This window comes from Peromyscus californicus, unplaced genomic scaffold (assembly GCF_007827085.1).
Source record: "Peromyscus californicus insignis strain IS unplaced genomic scaffold, ASM782708v3 Scaffold_13__1_contigs__length_99412109, whole genome shotgun sequence".
In the NCBI taxonomy this organism is placed as follows: domain Eukaryota; kingdom Metazoa; phylum Chordata; class Mammalia; order Rodentia; family Cricetidae; genus Peromyscus; species Peromyscus californicus.
Window position 1 is genome coordinate 83,595,454 of NW_026294424.1, and position 13,025 is coordinate 83,608,478.

Consider the following 13,025-nt stretch of genomic DNA (forward strand, 5'->3'; position numbering starts at 1 on the left):
TCCACACTTACCATGACAACAAGGATGTCACTGCAGACAAGCGAGGTGCTGGGAAACACAGCTACAGCCGTGCTCTGACCGTTTAACTTCCTCCTGGTAGAAATTTCTCATATTTAACACTACTAGATAGTAAATAAACAAATATCCATTTTCTGGTTGACATTTCTGATGAAGGAGTGTGTCAACAGATGAATGATCCTATCTTGGAGCCAAAACAGGAACTCTGGGTCAAGAGGGGACTGTCTGAAGGCTCTGAAGCCTCTGACTTTCTCTCGCGAACTCTTGTATGTTTGCCCTTGTCCATTAACCTGAGACCTCTCATTTCCCCCACAGTCTTTCTGCTTTTCTGTTCTGCATGGAAAGTCACGCACGGTAACTCACTTGCTCTCCCTAAAGTTTCATTTTTAATTCTTAGAAGAGATATTATTGACCATGTTGGTCCATTTGTATGCATTCGTCCGACTACCTGTGGCTCAGTGCCTATGGTGCCATGGTTCAAATGAGGTCATTTGTGGCCTCTCACTGCAGAACAAAGAAACAGTTCCCAGAGTCTAATGATATATTGGGTATTTTCACTATGATCTGTATATGTGAGGGAAAAAAATCAAAGACAGATACTAATAAAAAATATGCTTCCTCAGAAGAAACTTTATTGTGTGTTTTTAATGTAAGCTTATACATGTGTTCATTTGTGTGTATGTGTTTGGATGCAGGTACATATTATGTATGGAGACTGGGGGACAATCTTGTTTCTTAATCCGCACTTTTTTTTTTGAGACAGTGTCTTTCTTTGTCCTGGAACTCACCAAGCAGTGGCTAGGTTGGTTGGCTCAGGAAACCCAGAGGTTGATCTACCTGATTTCCCTGTGTTGAAGCTGTGCCTATGCAAGCTCTTTTGTTGTGTGGGTTCTGAGGATTGAACTTGGGTCTTTATGCTTGGAAAATGAGAACTTTTCTGACTGCATTATCTGTCCATCCCCAGAAGAAAATTTAGAGAGCTGTATTCAGAGAGATGAGATACATATATTGAAAAAGTACTAGATTAAAAAGTACAGGCTTGGATTCTGAGCTCCTTTATAGTTAGATGAAATTCTTTATACTAAGTTGTAAATGTGGAACATGGCAAAAAAAATTCCTGTCCCTTATATAGTTTCTGAGATTAGATACTGAAGTTGCCTTGAAAATAAACATAAAAAGTAAAACAAGGCCGGGTGGTGGTGGCACAAGCCTATAATCCCAGGAGAGGAAGAGGCAGGTGGATCTCTGTGAGTTTGAGGCAAGCCTGGTCTACAGAGTAAGTTCCAGCACAGCTAGAACTGTTTCACAGAGAAACCTTGTGTCAAAAAAACAAAAAAAATTAAAACAAGTATTTATTATTACTATTATTATTATTAAATATATATAGTGACTTCCTGATTGGTGCTTGTTGAAGCTGGTGTTACAGTATCTATTCAGATTATTGTATCCACAACTGTATGCACAGATCAAACCACTAATTATCTAAAGAAGTAGGAAATATTATTCTTTATACCATAGCAAAAATGGTAAGCACACAAGTAAGCTATATACTAACAACTATTGAGACTGAGCCAAATAAAAGAACCAAAACTAGAGGACTAAGAATATTTTAGTGTGTGACGTTCCATATTTTATAAAGAAGTCATTGGTTGACATGGTTTGAGCAATGAACCCATTCACAGTTCAGCCTCCCGTGGACAAAAGAATAGGAACTTGGCTACCAGGAACCTGCAGGGTAAGACAGGCAGTTCTCCACATAGCTGTCAGTCAGCTGTGTGGGGCCTCCCTAGAACATCAAGAGAACCACTTTTAAAGCCAAAGGAAGGTGAGTGTGATACTTTGGCTCTAGGAAATATGGGCATGTTTACAATAAAGCCATTGTACTACACAGCATCTGGAAATACTGAATATGAAAATTTTCTTTTAAACAAACAGCTTAATTTTTTTGAATGTTGAAGAAAATACTCAGTGCCTTCTCTCATCCCTTCAAAAAAAAAGGAGGAATTAGACATCAGGAGTGGACATTTCATAGACTAATGCTGCGCATAGTCAGCTGAGGCTGGAAGGTAGCTGATATGTAGATCTTGACGTTTAAACCTCGTGTTAAGACAGATGGCATGGTTGTTTATCCTAGCAAGATGAAAGGTTGCACCAAAGATCCTTGCTTAAATGTCAGAACCTTCTAGACATGTCTACTAAAACATACAGGTAAATGAGACAAGCCTGCCTCAGCACGGGCAATGGGTGGAGGAGTGAGACAGCTTTCCCTTTAGTGTCTTCTCTTAGATAGCTTTGGGATTCCATTATGGCACCTGTGAAGTCCTGGAACACCTTAGAACCAAAAATAGGCCTCAGAAAAATGCCTGACAAAAATGAATTAAAGCTGAAGGCATGCCTTCACCATGGAACTCACATGATTGTCCCAAATAATACAGGAGTTCATAGTCCAAATTCATTAACATCTGGAAGCACCATCTATTCTAACTAGGAGCCAAACCCACAAGAGAAATAATCTCTAAAACATAAAAATCAAAAGTGTTAAAGTCAATCGAAGGGCCTATTAGATGTGTTTCAAATCATTAGACATCAAAGTAGAGCTAGAAACATAGGAAACTGACAAGACAGAAAGAGCCCCAGCAGCATTCAGGAGTAGAAGCCTAATCAAATGGGTAATAAGAAAAGAAACAGCAAATTGGGGAGGGGGGTGCCGCCACTGCCCACGGGAAACATCTAGGAATAAGAGCACAATTAAACAATATGGAATCTCATGGGATGGCTTCAGCAGTAGATTTGCCTAAGCTAGAGAGACAATTGTTTTAGGAGATCTGAAGACATCTCCTAGGACACAGCAGAAAGATAAATATAGAGAAAATACAAGAATAGAAGAGAATTCAAGCATAGCATGGGAGTATCTTACTTATTTCTCAAAAGGATTCTACAAAGTGAGGCAAGAGAGAATAAGTTAAAAAAAAAACACACACACTTGAAAGGATGGTGACTGATAATTGTCTAGGACAGACAAATCCCTGTAAGCAGGAAGTTGAAAAGATTTGAAACAATATAAAAATTGAATTCATACCCTGCTGTAAGGTCATGAACTCGAAGGCTCCAACCACCAGGGAAAAGACAGAAGGATTACGCAAAGTCTGCCACAGTGTCTGTGCTCTAGAAGGGTGATGAAAGGAAGTGTCAAATCTCTACAGAAAGAAATATTTTCCTAAGACGTAACTGCGCCATGCTACTTGTCTAAGACAGTCACATTGCTCAGTCTCCTTTTGAAGCAGAGCTCTGAGGTTAAGGTCATCAAAACTGTCTTGTATTAGTCAAGCCTACATGTGAGGTGGTTACAGATAAGCAACAGAGTTCAGTGACATATCGATTTATTAATAAATGTTGCTAGAATTTATTTTATTGTGTACACACACACACACACACACACACACACACACACACACACGAAGTCATGGATGCCTTTGTGAAGGCCAGAGCTCACTTTTGGGCATCTTCATCTGTTGTTCTACACCATACTCTGTGAGACAGAGTCTCTCACTCAACCTGAATCTTGCCAGTTCACCCAGATTAAGGCCAGCAAGCTTTGGGGGTCTGGCTCTCTTCCCTCCCAGCACTGTGGTTATAGACAAGTGCCACTGCACTCAGTTTTTCACATTGGTGATGGAGATCAAACTTATACACTCAAAGCAATTTCCTCACTGAACAGCTGTCCCAGCCCCTATGCCTTCAGTGCGGAGCCTATGTGTTATTGGTTGTTTTATTACTCTTTTGGGAGGGGCACCACCCCTCCAAAATAAATCACACATGAAGGCTTATTCTTACTTATGAATGCCCAGCCTTAGCTTGTCTTAGTTTCTAGCCAGTTTTTCTTAACATCTTATCCCATCTCTGGACTTTTCCCATTCTCTTACTTCTGTAAATCTTACTCTTACTCCATGGCTTGGTGTGTAGCTGGGTGGCTGGCCACTGGAGTCCTCCTTCTCTGGCTCCTCACTCCTTTCCTCCCAGATTTCTCCTTCTATGTGTTCTCTCTGCCTGTCAGCCACACGCATCTTTTCTCCTGCCTTGCTATTGGCAATTCAGTTCTTTATTAGACCATCAGGTGTTTTAGACAGGCAAAGTAGCACAGCTTCACAGAGTTAAACAAATACAACATAAACAAAAGTAACACACTTTAAAATAATATTCTACAACACCTATGCACAAAATGACATATTCTACATGACTTTTTTCTTTCAAGATTCAGACACTTTTTTTCAAAATGTAACCTGCTGAACATATTGAGGGAAACCTATCTTTCTTACTATTTTAACCATCAAACCGATCTTAATGTGTTAATGGGAAGAAGTGGTAAAATAATAATAATTAATTAAAATGGTTAGAAGAAGATAAGTTCTTGTCCTATTATTTTTAAAGTAATTTCAGGCAGGTCACTTCCAAATCCCAGACTTCTGTAAAACATCAGTATTAAAATCTACTTTATTGAAGGTTACTGAAAATATTACAGAAGCAAATTGTTCACCGTTTTGTTCTCTAGAAGTCCTCAATTTCCTTAGTCTTTCTAAAAGCTTTCTCTCTATTCCACACTGAAACCTCCACTCAGATCAGTTCCCCATGCCCCGAGTCTTTACCCACCCCCTGACGGCATTTAATGACTCTTGAGTTTGTGAATCAACTCCAGAATGCTTTCCCATCCCCCTCAAGCCCAAGGTATCTGCACTTCATTTACAAAAAAATGTGAAGTCCAGTTGCTTCATATTTAACCTCATTTTGTAAAGAAAAGCTTTTATATCAACAATGTCTAAATATCTTGCCAAAGATTATAAACCCAGGAGCTAGTACAGAATGAAGGCACAAAGCCAGGAATTCTGATTTTATCTGTAAGTACCTCTCTATTTTCCTTTCAATGAACAAACCCGATCCTGGTTACACCCACCCTCTGTGAGACACTAAGGCATAACACCTGCAGAAAGAGGCCCTCTGTGTGTCTGAGTGGCGTAGGTATATTTCTTCTAGACTACACGGTCATTAATCTCCCTGTGGACTTAGACATCCTGCCTGTTGCTCTTCACCAGTCTCCTGCAGAAGAATGCCGGGTAATATAATTTCAGTTAGATTGATACCTGCCGAGTAATATAATTTCAGTTAGACTGATACCTGTTCTTCTAGTGCCAATGAAAAAAATGCGTTATTGCTTTAATGCAGCCAAATCTTCTTCCAGAGCTTATGCCTGTTTTTTTCTCTTCCCTTGTAAAAATAAGTAATAACAATAATAAAGATCATGAATTTGAGAGGGAGTGGGGGATGGCACATGAAAGGAGTTGTAGAGGGAGGGGGAGGAAATGATGAAATTCATCAAAAAATTTAAATTAAGAAGAAAATTTGTTCCAACAAATAGGTGTATTGTTATATTAATTGGGAGAAACATGTTTATAGTAAAAAATTCAAGTAGTACAGGGGCCATGGAGTCTGTGTTACTTGCTTTTGCATTTTTGTGATGAAAACACTTGGAAGAAGCAACTTGTGGGAGTAACTTTGTCTTCCGCCTCTGTTTCAGCTGATTTCTGTACATCATGGAGGGAAGGGAGGACAGAGTGCTCAGCCTGTGGAGACAGGAGCATGTGGCAAAGACATTTTCATTGTGGCGGACCAGAAGAGAAGGGCTTGTCCAAAACCAGGATCCAAGACATAGCCTTCAAAGCCCACCCCTGGTGATCTGCTTTCCTAGCAAGTCCTCATCTCTTGAAGGCTCCAAGCCTCCCCTAATTGTGCCATCAGTCAGGTGACAAGCATTCAAAACATGAGTGTGTTTTAGATTCAAACCATTAACATGGTTAAAAAAATAAAACAAAAGATAAAATAAAATGTATCCTCCCCATAAGCCCTCAATTGTTGGGTTTCCATCCCTAGGAATGACTTCTGTCAATTTTATTGTATATATATAAATATATATATATATACATATATATACATATACATGTATACACATACATGTATATGTGTATGTATATATATCTTCCCAGATATGGATTTTGCATGTACAAGTAAATTCTATAACACATGGAAGCTCTTTTCAGGTTTTAATATACTTACTTTTCCATTCATTTTCTCAGCACAGGACATACGGACATAGTATTTTACTACAGGCATTTTGTGCCTTGGCTACCTTGCTATCGTAGACACATGGTTTGTTCCAGACTTTCGTGAATATTCATGCACTAATTTATTTGTACACACGTGCAACTATAGCTATAGACTAACTTCACAAATAGGTTTTTCCAGTCAGAGCATCCACAGATGTTTTAGATTTTAGTAAAGATTTCCCAACCATTTCCAAAGCACCCAGTCTAGCTCAACCTCTCTTGACCTATAAAACTGCCTGCTTCCCAGCACCCTGTACATCTAACCTGCAGCTCTTCCAGGCTGCTAATTGACATTTGTGAACTCATTGCTTGAGTCTGAATTCTTTCTGAGAAATGTCGGGTTTCTTTCCATGTGTTTGCAGTCATTGTTTCCTTGGAAATTTTCCTATTGATTAATGGATGAGTCTCTGTAATAGATATTTATATTAATAAGAACAAACATATCCCTAAGTAATGTACTTCAAGTAGTCCACTACATACTTGCCAGTTTTATTTAATTTTGCTTATAACAAAGAAAACCTTGTGTTTAGAGTAAATAGTTCATTGGGTTTTAATCCCTGTCTTGCTCACATAGCATTTTCTAATTCCAAAACTCACTTCCTAAGTTCCAATGTCTGATCCATTTGCAGTGTCCTTTGCTACAAAGAGGAAGTTTGGCTTCACCTTTGCTGGAACTTTCTACTACTTTGCCCAGCTTCATTCATTCCCCCTCACTTCCTTCCCCCTACTGGTTTTCAACATTCTCTTTGGTGTGGATTTCCTTTCTGTGAGAATTTAGTTCCTAGATTTGTTTCTCCCAGATGATGCCTGCCTCTTCAACAGCCACCATCGGGATTTAAAAAGCTCATGCCTTTACATGCTTTGGCATCTGGGCATGGTGATACTTCTCTTGTAACTTCCTTTCAAATCTTTACGTGACTTCTCAAATGTTCATGTTGCCACGCGGCCTCTAGAATCAACTTGTCTACATCCAAAGAGAGCAAACTCATTCATATCTTTTGACATTCTATTTTTATGGATTATTATAGGCAGAGTTGATATCTGCAATATCAAGTCTAGGGATCAGGAATACATTTCCCTTAGTTCAGAGGTGAGTGTGTGTGTGTGTGTGTGTGTGTGTGTGTGTGCATGTGCACTTCTGCATACATGTGTGGTCAAATATGTGTTTTAAGAGGATTTTACAGTTTTCCCATTCCATGCTCCAATTCTTGTGTAGTTTACTCTTAATTTTCGATATGGGTGGGACTGCTTGGAGTGAAAGTGGCATTCCTTTCTCTGTTACATTTCTAGTATGCAGTTGGCCTCCTGCAGGAACACTCTTGGCATATGCATATTAATTCAAAGCTCACCAACTGATGGAATGTTTACATTGTGTCAGACTGAAATCAGCTTGACTGTTTTGTCTTGTCTGGTTATGTAACAATGGCATCTGTAACTCATAAGCACTCTTGTTTCTTCCCTGTGTTTTTATTGCCCGATTACTTCTTCCCTCCCCAAGATGAAGCTGGTAGCTCTCCAGAGCACTGTCATTTGATATTGGTGACTGTAAGAACGCTTAATCTCCTTCACTCTTTAGTAGATCTCTCTGTGTTTTGCCATGAGGCATGATTTTGACTTTGGCTGAAGCGAAACTTTTAAAACAAGATTAAAATTTAGGTCTAGTAGAAAAACATCTCAGTTTACATGTGTGTCCAGCCTTTCAACCTTGCCACATGACCTTGTCATCTACAAAGTTTGTGTTCAAGATCCCACAATGAACCTACATTTTTTTTTAAAAAAAAATCACAAAAACTCTTACAGTTTTGAGTAAGTTTATGGTTTTGGGTTGGGCTACATACATAGTTTTCCTGGACTCATGTAGGCCTGGGATCAGACATGTGTAATAGAGGAAATGCTGGCCTGTATTCTGCTCACAGGGCTTATTTCATGACGAGAAGTCAGGATTGCCTGACAGAGTTATTTGTTTCTCCATAGGAGCCAGCTGATGACAGAGAGAAGGAATGCTTGCTGATGCTCAAACTCTTATCTGATAATCCCTCCTAGCTCTTCCACTTCAAGTGAACTCCACCCGCCAGCATTACTGAAGGCTTCCTAGGTCTGTTATCCAGCTGTGGCTTTGGATTCACAGAATCATTGATTTTTTCTCATCTCGTTTTTTCTTCCATGTGTTTCTGAGAAATAATAAATATGTATTGTTCCTATTCCTTTGCTTTGAGTGTCTTCCTACATTGCAGGATAGATGTCTAAGAAATTGCTATCCCCAAATTGTAATTACTAGTTTGTCCCTTCTCTCACCCTCTTTCACACTACACCGTTACACTGAGACTTTGCTCATAGCCGAGGTGGTTATTTGCACGTGTTCTTTAGGAATATGCCCACTTGGGTGCTTTGGTCATTTTTCAATTGCCTCATTTGTTTCTTTGCTATCGGCACACATGTGTCTCATATTATTTTGGATACAAACTGCTTATAGGACACAGGTTTGCAAATACTTTCTCTCACTCTGAGCTTGCCTTTTCATTCTGTTGATCGTCCTTTTGCTACACAGAGGCTTTTAAATCAGATCCATAACAGCTTATATAATTGGCTTTTGTTGTTTCTGATGCCATATTCAAAAGATCACTATTCCTCTGACTAATGCTTACCATTTTTCCCTAGGTTTCCTTCTAGAAGTTTTGTTATTTCATGTTTCATATTGACCCTTTAATTTTATATGTGGCATAAGACTTTGCATATGGTCTGATTGCATTTGTTACATGTGAATATCCAGTTTTTCACAGTACAGTTTATTAATGCCTCTAATCCTTCTTCAGACATTTTCATTCCTTTCCTCATTTTTTCTACAACTTTCTCCACCACTGCTGATGGCTACTCTATCATTCTAATTTGTTGGGCCAAAAACTTTGAAGTTTTCATGAATTACAAGGGAAGGTTCCAAGACCCAGTCCTGCAGTTCCAACCTCAGAACCAAACAGCGCCTGATGGTGTACTTACTGAGTACATTTGAATGAAAACATAAAGGATAACACGCTGTATCCTAAATGCAAAAGCAACATATTCTCTTTACATCACCATGTAATAAGGACTATATGTTCCCAGAGTGGCTTAGGTGATATTTGTGCAAATCCTTTTAACTACCTGGGCTTTTATTTTTATTATTAAAGTTTTTCAATATATCTAGTAAGAACTGAAATTACAACCTGGAATCACATTAAAATATACATCCTCAGAGGAATGATACTGACCAAAGCAGAGACAAACAAATGGTTTGTGGATGATGGAAGAATCTTACCCAGTACATGATTTTTGACCTCCCAAAGGGTCACAACCCATGGACAGATATATGGCATATTTGTAGTTTTGAAATTTCAGATATGTAAAAAAAGGAAAAAAATACTCCTTCATGGAGATCTGTGTTAAAGAAAGAAATTTAAAAACTTTAGCAATAGTGCTTTAAAGCATGAAGAAGCAATATCAAATTCAACTCCCTAATAGCTGATAAATATTTCATAAATTCCAATGTTGCACAGTTGTGGAGCACCAAGCATCATGGAGCACCAGAACTGTTCCAACAGAAAGAGCACAAATTGATCTCACCTCTGTGAGACTGGTCTTTCTTTACGAAATGTATTAAAGGCAAAAGAACAGGGACTCTGGAAAACATCTATTACAATTCTGTTGCCACGAAGACAAATGCAGCATCTGGGTGAGGGGTGAGATGGATGCAGCACAGAGATCTGCTCTTAATTTGCAGAAGGGCCAACAACAAATATGAGTCTGATTTATGAACAGTTTTCATTTTGCATTATTCTGATTCCAATATGCAAATATCACGCACAGACATCAGTTAGACTAGTTAACGAATGCCAATGCCCCAACGTGGCTCAAATTCAGTTGTTGTGATATGTGAGCAGTGAGAAACTACATGAACTATCAACGTGGCCACTGACGTCAGTTCACAGACACTGTGTATGTCACAAATGAGCACGGTGTTCAGTGACTAATCCTAGTACTTCTTACAGATCATGCCTGCAATTGGTAAGAACGTTGAACATTGGTTGTTTCACACACACACACACACACACACACACACACACACACACACACACTGCAGTGCATGGGCTTGTGGTACCTCCCTATGTGCCTAGTGATAGGACCACAGGGCATTTTAGAGAAGGATATCATCAAGTATAATAATTTGTCATTCACGAAGGAAATGCAGACAATACATAAAAAATGACAAAAAGGCATGGAAACTCCACCAAATGTCAATGCCGTTGCAGGCAAAGGAGCTGAGCCTTGGAATGCAGACGCAGCCACCATGGGCAGACTTGGGTGTAGCCAGGGTGGCTTAGAGGAGGTAGGATTCCCAACATCAATGAGGAAGGCATCTGTTACAGAAAGGATGACGACCCACAGGAGGGAGGTGCAAGACAGCGCTGCACACAAAGTGACTTCAGAGGTATCTCATGGCCCTGAAAGAATAGAGGAAGTCCTGTCAGGTGCTGGTCCACATTCAGAAGTGTCTCTGTCAGCTGCACCACAGAGAAGGCACTGAGTTCCAAGGAATGCAAGAAGAGGGCAAACACCATTCTCTCTGCTGTGTTTCCTACCAAAACTGAGATACTTCCGTTCTGAATGTTCATGTTTAAAACTACAGTGTACAAAATAGGTTTTAGTTTTTCTTCACTTGTTAGTCATTTATCTTGAGCAAAAGATATTTTAATATTTGTGGGGAAAAAATGAAAATGTCATGGAAAAAAAAACCCACCACACTTTCCCCCCTGGAATCATTAAGCCCTATTTGCATGAATGCAGCTTGCACAGTCTTTTTGTGGTCCCACACTATTGTGCCAAATAAAGGCAAAACAACCTGTACCAGGAAAATTATTGTAAGAAACAATGAACATTGCTATATGCCAGAAATTAAAAACGAGAATAACTAATTTATAATGAAAAATTATGGAAGTTCGTAATTTGAAAATGAAAGTATCTTTCCAAGAAGTTTTGAAATAGCATCTTGCTCAATTTTGCAGCAAACTCATAAGATGCAATTATTATCCCCATGCACTATGACATGGTAGGATGTAAAGAACTGATATGCAGAATTAACAAAGAAATACTCATTGAAATTGAACAAGTTTCTAAGGTCAGGTTCTAAGATCAAGTCTAGAGTTAATCTTGCCTCTTTCTAGAAATAACAAAAGGTTTGATCTCATGAAACCTATAGTGAGGAGACATATAATAGTAAACAAATACACCACACAGCACCAGATTATACTATGATACATGCTGATATTTAATTCAGAAAATGGAGTTGGGGGGAGAGAGAGACAAATAGGTACTCAACAAAAGTATCAGAATATTCCAGAGAGAATTGTTTATAAAGCAAGGGATGTTTAAGCAGGAGCCTGAATAGAGCCAGGGAGCCAGCCACATGCTTGTTTGGCCTGTTCACACTCTAGGCAACAGGAGGACTAATACCAAAGCTCCGGTGAGTAGTATGTTCTGGAAAGATGGAAGAGAAGGCTGGAAGCGATGTAACTGCAACAGATACGTGGAGACTTAGGACCATTGAGGGAAACGTTCCGCCACACGATGTCCAAGCTGCTTTCTGTATAGCAAGCATGTTCTCAGAGGCTGCAGCTCTAAGCTCTGTGCATTCTGAAGGCAACAGTACTTTGGACAAGGTCAGCGTTTAGCATACCAGAGTAAATTATTTTGAAGTAGAAAAAGACTGAGCATGTAACATTTTGAACTGGAAAATTCTTTGGCTTAAATAGACCATCAGTCTCTTAACTTTAGAAAACTACAAGTCCAGGTAGGTTCTTTGTCCTTAAAGACTTCTGATTTTAAAAAAGAGGAACTCACTCTGAGTAACCATCCGTTTATAGTGCCGCCACAACATACACACATATCCTTAAACATTCCCGGTTTCTTTCCTTCTTTTTTTTTTAAGATTTATTTATCTATTATGTACACAGAAGAGGGTGCCAGATCTCATTACAGATGGTTGTGACCTACCATGTGGGTGCTGGGAATTGAACTCAGGACCTCTGGAAGAGCAGTCAGTGCTCTTAACCTCTGAGCCATCTCTCCAGCCCCATTCCCGGTTTCTAAGAGGTACCTTATTGTTTTATTAATGTTTTTCATTGAAATAGAATAATATCACCCCCTCCCCTTTCTTCCTCCAATCCCTCCATGCTACCCTCCCTTGAGTCCCTCCCATGCCTCCCCACTCTCAAGTTGATAGGCTCATTTTTTTACTGTTGTTACCCATCCCCCACCCCACACACATATGTGGGTACATATCACTGCCTGGGGACCAGCCTCCAGCAGTGCAGGGCTCAAAGTGAATCCATGGAGTTGGCAGGTACTAGACATTTTTATCTGAGGGGTTAGGGAAAAGACACTCACACTCTCTCTTGATGATCTCCTTCAGACCTTTTCTTTATTCTTCTTTTGCAGTCTCGATTCTTTATTTTCTTGGTGATTTCCTTCTCTCAATCTTGATGTTTTCCTTCTAACTCTATCTTTGTTCTTCCATATCCTCTCATTCTTGATATTTTCCCTCTAAGTCTTTCATCCTTGATGTTTTTCTTCTAACTCATTTTAACACTATCTTTATTCTTTCCCTTACAGCTTATACATCCCAGGAAAATCTTTCAGGCAATATAAAAGGTACAATGTGGTTACATTCTGTTCTTCAAGTGAATTATTGCAATGAACACAAGTAGAAAACAGCATGTTTTCCATATCCCTTACATGATTAAACATTTTGCGTATTACAGGTGAAAAACAAATTATCCCAAGAACCCATGTACATTCATACCAAAGCAATTGTTACAGATA